The sequence below is a fragment of the Homalodisca vitripennis genome, unplaced genomic scaffold, assembly GCF_021130785.1.
Source record: "Homalodisca vitripennis isolate AUS2020 unplaced genomic scaffold, UT_GWSS_2.1 ScUCBcl_9545;HRSCAF=18070, whole genome shotgun sequence".
Classification (NCBI taxonomy): domain Eukaryota; kingdom Metazoa; phylum Arthropoda; class Insecta; order Hemiptera; family Cicadellidae; genus Homalodisca; species Homalodisca vitripennis.
Genome location: NW_025785657.1, coordinates 1 through 12,806, shown reverse-complemented (window position 1 = coordinate 12,806; position 12,806 = coordinate 1). Strand labels below are relative to the sequence as shown.

The following is a 12,806-nucleotide window of genomic DNA, read 5'->3' as shown; positions in this document are numbered from 1 at the left end:
ATTTTTTCCTGAATTTTCCCTGAGATATGTGTATAACTACGTTATGTGTATCTAGTTTGCTAAAATACACATAAACATGGACAGAATGAGGGTTTGCTAACAAAACGGAAATTCAAACACAGATATAGAATCACTTTGGGTAGTCATGGGTGGGATTGCTTAGGATAGAGCTACTCAAAGCATGTAATTTTATCATAATCAAAAACAAGTAGTTTTTTTGTTAAACTTTTTATTTAAAACAAAACAAATATTTGATACATAATACTGATTTGTCTAAAATATATTATAAGATAGAAAAGAAACTTATAAGTAAAAGCATATATTAATTTTGTATTATTGTTTGGGCACGTCGTCAAAAATTTGGATCCTCTCTCACCCTCAAATACTTATGTTTTTCATAGTGTATTGTATTACTTTTTCAAATGAAAATAATATTTTCAAACAAATTCACTCTCTTGTTTTAGGATTAAACAAAATATGAATTTGAGCTAAAATATGAATGGAATTTATTACTAAAAATTGGGGGTTATAACCTTTTAAACACTCCAGAGGTCTGCGCGGGGTCTATGTGGCCCCAAGGTACTTTTTGTTTATCTGCCATTTCGAGTTGGCAGCACTTGTGATCTTGAGCAGTCATGTACCTTCCAGTTGATACATGCTGTACATGTTGGTTTGGTTTTGTGGATCCATAGTGGTGTGTTAATTGTGTATTTCATCATTGATTAGAAATCTGCACTTCTTGGAGTCCATATAGATCCCATAGAACCATTTACGCTATATTTTTTCTTGTACTTTGAAAAATATTCGTCTTATGTTTTTGGACTTTTTAATTATTTTTTTTGTGTGGATATAACAGTTCAGCTAATGAAGGTGACAGGAGAACAGTCAAACTTATGGTTGAGGGAAATGGAAAATGATAATTGTGACAGTGTGTTGGGTATTGAGGATCCCGATGAAATCAAAGAAGACCTACTAGAAGTAAATGAAGACAGACAAAATAATTTTGATGATAAACCGTGTCAGGGGGTCAACCAGAGAGAAGAACATGCTGATAAAGGTCATTGTTTTCAATGTGGCCTGAGCGAAAGACTAGAAGGTAAAAACTACCAGCTAGAAGTAATCCAACTTTACTTGTCTAGATCACATAAAAAAAGTTTGTGTTTATTGCTATGTGTTACTTCTAAATAAATGTGTAGACAACTAATATTGTTTACAAACATTGAATATTTTATACAACAAGCATAGAGAAAACTTTATATTGTGCATGAGTACTATATTTGGTGCTCATTTGACTTATCAAAAGTTTTAATGTAGGCCTAAAACAGTATTTTATAAACTTAATATTAATATTTTTAATTTTAATAAAAAAAAAATATATATATATATGCCATTTTTTTATAATTATGTAATAAATCTTTTTAAATAATTATGTAATGCTTGCATTATTTAATAATTTTTGGCATTCCTTGTTAAATAAATGTAAGATTCTAAGCTTAAGCAACACTGGGGTCTGAACATACTCTGCGTGACCACTCGAGTGTTAACTAACTTGTATTTAGTACAAATGTTACAAAAGAAACTATGCTAATTAATCATTTTCACCAAATAACAAAATGACTTTTTTACAATACGGCTGAGATCAGAGTATTAAGAATGTCTTACGATGATAGCGTCATCCTGGTTTTTCCTCAATAATATCAATATTTTCGTCCTGGAAAACAAACCAATGCATTAAAGATTACAAGCTTATTAATACAGTTATTTTTCTAAAAATGTGCTCTTTTTAAGATATTAAACAAAACCAATAAACATTCAATTTACAGCAGACCAAAATCTTGCATAATATTGTATGGTTGTTAAGCCTGGTCTGTAGTGTATATCAAGATTCTCATTCAATTCCTAAAGGCCATGTCACACTGCCGTGGCGTTCGCGTCCGTCCATCTGCGGATGGATTTTTAAAATAATCGCTAACCACGTTATCAAATACTGTAGGACAAGTCACACTGACATAACCAACGTGGCGCAACGTTCGTCGCGTCGGCCGCCGTCTGCTGCGCTATGCGGCTGGAGCGATCCTTGGCCGACGTCGGTGAAGCTACGCTGGCTCGCGCATGCGCATAAAGCACCTCCCCAACCCTCTCACCGGGGGCAACCGCTCTTGCCACTGCGTATTCCTAGTAGACACCACCACGTGCTTGTTATTTATTAAAAAAAAGTTGTATCTGAAGAAACTAAAGGTAGAAACACCCCCAAAAAACAGAAAATTCTCTTCTCAATCAGTTCTTTCATGCACTACACTTACATAAGTGAGTTTCCTGGGAAAAGTTGTTGCACGCCCGTTCATTGACTCGGAATTAAATCACACTTTCAACCTTTCAGGACAAGGAAGGTCTGTTTTACAGCTCCCTGATAAAACTGCCTATTTGGAAGGAAAAGTACCATTGAAGAAAGCTAAATTTAATGACATAATAAAACTTCGACCGTACATCCCCATAGAGTTTGAAGAGTGGTACAGCAAAATTTATATTTGGCCCACTACAAAAGAAGAACATGAGGACTTTGATGACTAAAAAGATAACTCATCGAGTTAACCTATGTATTATTTTACTGTATAACACAGATTTAACAATGTTAGTTCAATAAATTTAAGTGTAAAAACAAAATATTTTGATAATTTATTCACATTTCATGCTAAAAAGGGATAATTTAAGCACATTATATAATTATTTTTAGTATGTAGGAATTGTTTTTCTGCCTTTTACATGGCTTGATTTAATTATGTATGGTCTGATGTTGTATATCAAAAAAATAAATGCCCTTGAATTATTTTTGTTCTCAGAACACAGTTTTTTTTAGTTTTCCGAAAACTGTTCCTTGAAGACTGATCTCCTTTTAGCATGACCCGATTCATATGTCCTAAAAGAGGATTTGCTGGAAAAAAAATTGTTGAAATAGCTGCCTATGAATGCTGCACTGGCATTTAATAAAGGAAATACAGCCAAATATAAGGTCCTAGAGGTCTTAAAAATAGTCTCTGGAAAATATTTTGAAAGCTCAATGGAAAATTTTGACATCTTGAGAGGTGGGATACTCGGAGAAAAAGGCAAAAATTGGGAACACTGGAAGTAAGAAGAGCAAGAAGGAAGCTAAGAATTGAAAAAGAACAAAAATATAAGGAAAGTGAAGGTGTTAGATATGCTGCTGGTTAGATATGCTACATTAAAATTTTAAAACGCAATTTTAATGTAAATATTAGTGTTAAAAAACTTTGACAGCGATTTTCCGAAACCTGTGTTTTACATTACCGTCTCCTTCATAACTCAAAAACTATTTGTTGCTACAGCTAAAAAATTTTTGCGAGTTACTCAGGACACATATAGCTGCAATGTGAACTATAATCATAAGGGAGAGCAACGACATTTTATTGTGTACTGAGCTTCCACCCTCATAGAGACATGGCATTGGCCGCAGACGCGTGTCTGGTAGTTTGACGGGATTCGAGACCGTCGCGGCATACGCGGACGTTCATACTATGGATGGACGGACGCGACGCCACGGCAGTGTGACATGGCCTTAAGCCCATTGCTGGAAGGTTGATCAACAGAACAGGTGTAAAACATATTAAAAAAAGCAATTCTGCTTCTAATTCTAAGCTATACTACTGAACAATAAAGAATATACTCTTACCAGATGGGTTTTTAGTCAACAGATGGGCCAAGTCACTGCTGACATTATCCAACAATTTCCTCAACTCTAGATTTTCTCTTACTAACGCCTGCACATTATTTTCTAATCTGTTGATACTTTTCTTGTACATGTCTTCAATGCTGAAACATGGTTACTGATATTTTAGTGAATTATCTTTTATTACATACCATTACTATTCTATATTAATGGTATTCTATATTCTATTTGAAAATAAAGAGTAATTTGATTTCATTTAATAATAATTTCTTTTGAAAAAGAATAGTGACTTACATAATTAATTTATTTTATGATGTAAAACAGAAAAACTTGTTAGCCACCTATTATTTAAGGTACACATGCCACATCACTGCCATACATAATTGAATTTGCATGGTTGTAAAAATGTATATCTTGTGTTGAATTTCCATTTGATGCTATCCGTTTTTCTAAAAAAACCATCCATGTCATAAACTGATATATTGCAGAGTCTCATTAATTTCTCATACTAAATTATAAATTTACTTTTACTCTATGGTAAGTTTTAGAAACAAGCTTTTCGCATTCATATATTCCTAAATCGTATCCAACTTAATAACAAAAATAACAAAGTTCAACACTAAAGAAAAAATTGTTATTATTTTGCAATATATATTTCATAAGTATTATTATTAATATACTGTAATGTCTTGTGTTTTCATAAAATTTGTTGATGACCATCATAACTTAATTCTATTAACTGACAAGACAACTTATAGAACATCAAGGCCACCTGTATAAGTTTTGAATTACACTTTTCTTGTAAGTTATATTAATGTACATTTGACACAAAACAGATTGTAGCTAGTTTAATGTTATGGCTATGTCAGCCCAGTAAACAGATAGCTTAACTGGAAAAAATTCTACAACCAGTAATTAATTGTAAACTATGTTTTTTGAAAATGCATTAAACATAACAGTTTTTCATTGTGAGTATGAGCTCACAAGAGGACCATATGCTTACTATTTAATGTGAAGCCTATAAATATGCTCACAAAGGTAGTTATGTAAGTATACACACGCACATGCACATACACACCTACTGTCCTTGTGCCAGGTTTATGATTATACAGGCTCTATATATATATATATATATATATATATATATATATATATATATATATATATATATATATATATATATATATATCTTTGATCAATAACATACATACCAAGCTATCCTGCTGTGTTCTTCAGAAGACTTTGAATTTGAAAATTTAACAGTATGGTCATTCCATTTCTCGCCTAAAAATTTAATTCAATTAGTTCAATTCTTTATTTAACAAGAAATAAAAATAAATATTAATGCAAATTAATGATACAAAATATGCTAGGTGATAACTACGCCTTGTTAAGCAATTCTAGTTTCTATATTAAAATTTTGTTATAATGCATGGAAAACTTAATATAACCTTTTTAACTATTGTAACTGACTAAAATGTACAAGTTATATACTGTTAATATTTTAAATTTAGAAACACATATTAAAAGAAATGTGTAGCTTAAGAGGTGGGTTTACTGGTGGCCATCTTTATGAAGTACTAACTGTTCCCCGCGGCTTCACATGCTTTTTGTAAGCTTTGCTCGTGTATGAGCACTTCTGGTTCAAGTGAATTATATTGTCAACGCCGATGTAGAGTTTACCTTGTTGAGACTATCAAGAAAATCTGCCAAAAGTGTATGTTTCATAGCCATTGTACACGTACATGTACTTAATAATAACAGTGGTCTAACATTCACGCTATAAGGCGAAACAGAAATTCATTTGAAAGACAAATATCCATAAAAACTTAGCGCCTTCACATAGTGTGTGGTTATTATAACACAACTATCTCGTAATTGTAGTTTACCATGTGCAGGCGCTTTGATAACTTATATATTTTGCAGCGCCTCCTGGTGGTGATGTGTACATCAATGGGCATAGCATATAAACCTTCTACGTGGAAAAAATACATATACATACAAATTTTCATAATGATCGGTCAAATAGTTTCTGAGTCTATAAAGGACAAACACACAAACATTCATTTTTATATATACATATAAAAAAATATACACTAAAAATGAAACACACTGACATAAAAAAATAAATCGTTTAGGTCCAGCTGGTCATGGCTGAAACAAGTATTTTTCAAAAAGATATTTTCTCTGATTAAACACAGAGAGAAAAAGTCAAAAAATAAAATAAAAACTACCAACTATTTTAATTGTTGAAATGATTGTTCTTTAATTAAATAGTTTTGAAACCAAACCATACTAGACATTAAAAAAACAGATTTCTAAATATCAGCTTTTTACTATATATATATATTATATATATATATATATATATATATGGTAGTTACCAGTTAAACATTATTCTTATGTAGTAAAAACTCAAAGCTTTTCATTACAGTCAGCTCTTGAAGTTTGAACCTACTCTCACAGCCTTTTTGAAATAATAAGATATTGATCATATTATTTACATATTAATGGATATCTGAACAAGGTTAGAAAGCAACTAGAAAATTGAAATTATTCTATAACTATACCCTAGTCTTCAAAGAAGTAATAATGCTTTTCTAATGATTTTTCAGAAACTGCTTTATAACAAAAATTTTTCCAAATCTGTATTGTAATTACAAAATTTGTAGTTACTATACAGCAAAAATATTGTTACCGATTTCGTACAAATTTAGCACATTTCAAAAAAAATTTTTATTAATTTTGAAGATTTAATACATTTACAAGTGATAAAAAAATTAACTTCCCTACAACAATTGGGCGTCATTTCAGCCCTTTTTAAACTGGGAGAGATAGGGTGTGCCAAGATCTTACTGGCGGGGTCATGGGAATACCCCCCAGGTGGAGGGGGGGTCCCGGGGCCCTCCCCCGGAAAATTGGTAAAGAAACTGGCTTTAAATTATGTTAGTATTTTAAGCTTTTTCAAGCTATTTTTTACAATAAATTTTACTAGCGTAACAACTTAAGCCTAAAACAAATAATTATTTAATTGAATTGAGTTTATTAACTAAACCCACCAAGGTCCACCAAAGGTGAAGTGTAATTATTGTTTCACACACAACTTCAAATCAGTGATGCCCAATTTTAATTTATGTCAGTGCCCAGCCCGTTTGTTTTTTATAAAAGGAAAAATCAAGTTAAAACATGATCAAAACAAATTTCACTCTTATTTCTATGTAAACCAAGACTGCATCCACAAGTTGAGGAGTTCTTTAAACAAAATGAAGCCAATTCTCCTTCTGGCTTGAATTGAAGTCATCAATTACTTTTGAAATGATACTATTTCTTACCACTTCCTTTCAATAAGCCAAAAGGGCTAACCGAAGACAACCTCTTCCTGGCTCCAATAGAGTTTTCTAGTATATGTCTTTTAATACGCCGTCAAGCATTGAAAAAGGATTCTCTCACACGATGCCCGAGTATCATTGGAATTGTATAGTACAAACCGAAAAAGTTCAAAAAAGCATAGGGAACACACTTTTCAAAGATGGTTTGTACAAAAACGTCAGCTCTTTCTTGGATACTTTTGCTTCTTTGATTCCTCCGTTCTGTTTAAAACAGTTTAGTTCAGGACCAGATAGAATGTCATAGTCTAAACTTATAGTATTTTAACACATCATACTGTACACTGGCTTGTGTTCGTATATCACTCTCCCACCTAGAAACTTTTGCTTAAAGTGGTTAAGTACAATCTAGGTTGTTTTCTTGAAGCCTGGCCCTCTTATTCTCCTCGCTTAGGATTATCAATTAACTGGCCAGAGGATTGAAAACTTTGTAGTACTGTTTGTACAGATTCAAATGGACGCTTTACTCACCACCACCCGAATTTTTGAGCGGAATTTTTTGCCCTTTGCTTGGGCTCAACTCGGCAGGGTATGCCCTTCCTTAAAAAAAAAATATAACCCGCCACGTGTCTTAGCAATCTTCTGTGCAGTGGAATGTTTGACAACAACTTGGTTGTGAAAAAAATACTCATCTCTTCTGAAGGGATTGCAAAACTTTCAAGTGGCGTCGTGTCTGCTGTATTTTACAGATCTTCCACAACTTCATAGGTCACACTGCTTGACTGAAGCGGCTCTTTTGACAGGTAGTTGGTCACCCATTGTGTTAGATAACTCTCTCTGAGTACATAGAAGGATCAATTACAAAGTTGAAGTCCTCCATGATTTTTCCAAAACCCAAAGCCATTGGGCCTTGTCCACCACTGTCAGGGTCTGGTTTTCAGAAATTCTCTCGTAGTGATCGTAAAGAGTGGCTATCAAAATTATCTAACAAACGATACGTCACTGCTTCGACACCAGGCAAGCCCATCTGGTATCACTCAAAAGACTTCAATGTTGCTGTTTCCACCACTTAAAGCTTTTTGCACTTTTGTTTTGAATGTTTTCAAAAACAGCAATGTTCTTTTAGTTGATTTCTCAATGAAGTTGTAAAGACTGTTCGAAGCACAAAGAAGGTACGTTTTTCTTATTGAATTCACGCTTGTGGTGCAACAGCTTACAATGCACAAGTTCAAATATATGTGCATTGCAGTGAATGTACATTTGCCATGGGGGCTTCTGTATAATTCTAGCTGCCAACTCCTTTGTAGGGACCCCTCATGTTCGAAGTCGCCCCCCCCCTCCCCTCCCCCTCCCCCCCCCCCCCCCCCCCTACCCCCCACCCCCCCCCGCCCCCCCCGCCCCATCAATAGCACTGAGCACGCAGATGTTTAATATTCAAGTCCAGTGAAATCAAACGTCCCTTAAGATACATTTGCCAGGTGTATCGCCATCAAGTTTCCTTCTAGCAGAGGGGGGGGGGGGGGTTGGGTATATACCCCAACAAACGACTCATGAACTTCCTAGTTTATCATTAACATGTCTCAAGCACAATAGCTTACTTGCTCTCGTGCTTATGCTATGTCTTGGGGTCCTCATCAGCTATAATGGCAAAAAAACATTGTGCTATCTCTTAACTTCTTTGGCAATGTGCAAACTTAATTTGTTCCCCAATTATGGACAGAAGCTCATTCTGGAAAGTCGCTGAAGTATATTGAAAATTTTTGCGATGCTCTACAAAGAATTTGTTTACTAAACTATTATCTTTGGAACGAAGCCTCATCAGCTCCAAAAGTTTCCTCTGTTTTTTGAATGAATCTGTAGATTCGTCTTGACCTCTTAGAGCAATAGATTGTCTCCCACAAAATATCAGGGATTTCACACAAAGCCTCTAAGTACAATCTGTTTTCTTGTACTTCTTCTGAATACTTTTGATTTACTTTTTCAATAAACAGTGCCACTTTTTGTCGGCTTCTCTTAAAGAACTGAGTTTAGTGTTACTACTTCGATGCGAGTTACTCTTTTCATGATTCTCAAATACTTTTACAGCTTTCTTCCATTTGGAAAACCCACTGAGTGTAAATACATTTTCTGCATTTTTTTCTTCTGGGCTGTAAAACGAACGGCAGGCAAAACAGAACGCTTTTGTCAGTTAGAGGGACTGTATTCCAGCCAAGGATACAGTTTATACCACTCTGGCCTAAATTTCCTACCATCCGTTTTAGGGAAATTTAATTCTCGTGGTTGGAATGAGCCTTCCCTAAAAAAAACGCCTTAGCCAAAACCTGGGCCATGAGCAGGATCACGTTTATTAATTACAGTGATTGTCAATTGGTCAGATGAACTAGAGGAACAGCTAGGACTCTGCACTTCATCTGTAGGAGTAGTTTGTGGTATCTTCATTTGTAGTTGTGGTTGTTAACTGAGCCGATTACGAATCTAAAACGTCTACTACAGCCGGTTCTGGTTCATGTTCCAAAACAACTCCTTCTGGTAGTTCATCTTCTAACCGTTTCTTTTTGTTTGCTGGGCCTGAGCATAAAGTAGGACAGCAACGAACTCTGCCCTTTTTTGTTCTTCTGAGCCTGAAAAAAACCCCATTAAGAATAGCAAAAGAACATTTAAATAATGGCAAAATGCTACTAGAACACAGAGTCCTAAACCTAAAATTAATACAAGTCTAATATAACATGCATAGGCTTTGCACAATTTTTTTGATTTTGGGCGCTATTGTGTGTGGACCACTATTTCTCCATCTCTTTGTTTTGACATCGTACCAATTTGATAGGGGATTGAAAGGGCAACAAAAAAAGATGCCCTGACATTTGACTTCAAGTTTATGGTTTTCATACAATTTAGGTTAAGAAATTTTAAATGGCAATCATTTTGAAACTAATGATTGAATTAAATTGGTAATTCTTCTGAATATGGATATTGTATTAGATAAAAACCATGCCAAGTTTGAGTTAAATCGGTCAAAACATTCTCGAGATATAAATAAAAATTTAATAAAACAAAAATGGTAGATATCTCAAAACGGTGTTTTTAAGAAAACCATTATTCTTCATTTTTACTTTATTTTGATTTATCTACAAAAGTTTTGTTTTGTAATTTTGGGAAATTTTGTGTAAAATTTGTATCGGAATAAACACAGCCTAACAGCCAATGAGTAAAACAGTCATACTTTTTATTTGCATACTGTAAACTGTACTTAAAGAAAGCTGTAGGCGTACACGAAAAACCCAAGTCTGCCTACATTACCAGGTTTCGAAATTGTTTAAAATTTGCTATTAATACTGGTTATTTTTCTTTAATTACCACATAATGCTTTTTTTTGCTTCTAAAAAGGGGATTAAAGTTCATTTAGGAGTGGAGCCTTACTCTACGAGTTGATTGAAAAAAACATGTATTTTTAAAATAATTTGGCAAGACCATAAAAAGATTCTGGATGTTTACTAATTATTCATTTGTATGATCCTTTTTAGTCCCATTGGCACTTCGACACAAACGTCTGCAGGCCTGACAGCCACGGCATTGCAACAAAACAGCTGTCAATCAAATAAAAAAAAAACACCCTAGTGAAGGCGTGCGGGAGTTATTAAAATGACAGTAGACATAACTCTAATTAGAGGTTATAATGCTGGAAAATTACTTTAATTTTCAGGTGATCTGGATTGGTATCGTTGGTTATTTTGTACATATATAGGGTTAAAGTAAGGTGTTGTCGTTAAATGTCGAGGTTTATAATTGGACATCGGTTTTAAAAAGCATTTTATTTACATTTTTTAAGCGCCGGCCTGCGGGGGTTGGGGGGGGGGGCCGGGGGGGGAGTCGAGGGGGGGGGGATAGCTGGGGCCGGAGGGGGTGGGACGGCCGTGAACGGGGGGGACCGCGGGGGGGTGGCGTTGAACCGGCACCACGGACTGCGGGTCGCAGGCGGCGGGTGGGGGGGGGGGCGCGACGGGGGGGGGGGGGGCGGGGATGGCCAATAACAAAACAAAATATAAACCTAGTAATTTCCAATTACCGGTAACTATAAAACAAGCTACTTCCCTTATATATGCAACAAACTTTCTCCTATACCAACCAATTTACACCCTATTAAAAATGTTAAAACACAACTTAAAACCAGTAACCGTAACAATGCAGAACTAACAAATGGCAGAACTAATAAAAGTTCAGAAGAAGTTTGAGGTTATGTTTTTTGGGGCACGGCCATGTTATTGAAATCTTAGTCAGTAAAAAGATGTTTCTATTTTTCAGCATTAGGCCTAGTTGGATTTGTAAACAAAGATGGGGAAACTCCAGAAAACTTGACCAACACCCTAAGTTTAACCTACGGAAATAATGATAATAATCTGAACTAAACTTACCATTCTCTGTAGTCCAATGCAAATCATACGACGGTTTCACTTGAAATGTAAATTCACATCGTTACTGCAACTGCAACTAATCGAATACAATTCTACTGAGGAGCGTAAGGTTAAAGTAGGGCAGGCGACACGACAGACGTTGTCTGCCTTCTAGCTGTAAAGGACAATATATACTACATAACAGGTGCCCTGTTAGCCAAATCTCCCTCGCCAAACTGTGTATTACAAGATGTTTGCCGTTTCCAGTACGGCCAGACGAGAACGCAAGCCTACATTGCTCATTCTCGCTCTTCAACGCATTTAATGTTCCTTATTACACATTTCGTAATATTACTACTACCTACCCAATATTTCATTTTTAAGTTTATGATTTACAAGTTTTTAAAAAGAACGTGCTTATCCTTTCTTGTGCTAAACTAAGCAAAATTAATGGAGATAATTGATATAAAGTTAAAAAGGGTTCCCTATCTGGCTAGACTTGTATTTTTCCAGTTTTTTAAGTAAGTTATATGTAAATTATTTAGACATTTACTTCAATAATATTCTGGGGTGGGCAAGAAATACCGGGGCTCCCACAATTCTGGGGTGGTCATACTGCCACCCCTTGCACTACACCCCCCCCTCCAAATTAACGCCTATGGCTCTACTATATACTTTAAATTTAATGGATTAACATTAATAAAAAAAAACTTTCTGTTCTTACTGGGAATACAAGTAATAGTTCCACTCACGGAGCCTTACTCAGATATATTACGATGGAATGAAATTCTGTCTTAAAATTTACTTGAAGTCTCTTTAATGCATGACAGATTGATTTGGCAAATCTCAACTAATGTATTTATGAGTGAACTAACAAATGATGTTATTAGTTCAATAGTTAAAATTTTGAACCCAGCTTTGAATAATATGAATATTTGGCATATTCAATGTTAACACAGAATGTAGGTTCATGACAAAGGAGCATAAAAACTTATTTATAAATGCAATTTTCCATAAAACTGTTTTCTAAATCCTCAGTCTTACCTCTCTCCTTACTTAAAATTCTTTCTCAATTTTTCCTGTAGTGAAGGCCAAATTTTCATTTAAACTGACATTTCGAAACTCAAACTTGAATTAGTAATTCTCCTGTCTTTTTAAATTGTTTGGTTTTTTGTTCCTGGGCCTAAAACACAACATGAGCCTATTCTTAAAAACCAATGTTTGCTACTTCTACTATTAAATTTAATTTATAAGTTAGGATTTAAGTAGTTTATTAATACATGAGGATCAAGCTATTTATTAATCTTAACAGAATATGTCGTAAACTGTTTTGAGGGTGAAGAAACATTTTAAACTGGAAAAATGAATTCATAATTTTTCGCGCGATCTGATATCTTGTAAAGTGTA

General features: G+C 34.6%; 1 long non-coding RNA gene across 1 annotated transcript; it reads right to left on the bottom strand.

Moving 5' to 3' along the window:
- Nucleotides 1-1,533: 1,533 nt before the first annotated feature.
- LOC124374672 lies at nt 1,534-12,506 on the bottom strand. Its single transcript, XR_006923593.1, has 4 exons — nt 12,444-12,506; nt 4,897-4,969; nt 3,689-3,828; nt 1,534-1,711 (listed from the first exon to the last, which is right to left on the bottom strand). It is a non-coding gene; the product is annotated as an uncharacterized LOC124374672 (long non-coding RNA).
- Between the last annotated feature and the right edge of the window lie 300 nt (nt 12,507-12,806).